A 398-nucleotide genomic window follows, 5' to 3' on the forward strand; every position below is an offset into this window, starting at 1 on the left:
CCCCCGGCCCGCGCCAGGATTCTTGCGAAACGTGGCGGAGGCGGAGAGCCGAGGGGAAGAAGACCGCCGGGATCTGAGCCCTTCTGCAGGGCCTGAGCGATTCAAGGACATCTCGGAAAAGAAAGCCTGGAAACTGATCTCTCGCCTGCTCTGGGACTCCTGACGTGGCCGGGACCAAATTCCTTCTTCCTTACTTCTCCAGCCCGTCTTTTCCTTACTGTTTCTTCTCCCCTCAAACTAGGCCAGTGAAGAGCGCAGCCAGACCCTAGCCCTTCCCCAGCTCAGGCCGTCTTTCCTAAGCCCAGCCAGAGAAACCTGAGTGGATGTAGGGGGTGAGGTATTGAGGGGGTCTCCCGGAGGAAAAAAATCCGCCAGAGTTTTCCAGACCTTCCAGATCC

Source organism: Bison bison, unplaced genomic scaffold (genome assembly GCF_000754665.1).
Source record: "Bison bison bison isolate TAMUID 2011002044 unplaced genomic scaffold, Bison_UMD1.0 scf7180017864383, whole genome shotgun sequence".
Taxonomy (NCBI): Eukaryota; Metazoa; Chordata; class Mammalia; order Artiodactyla; family Bovidae; genus Bison; species Bison bison.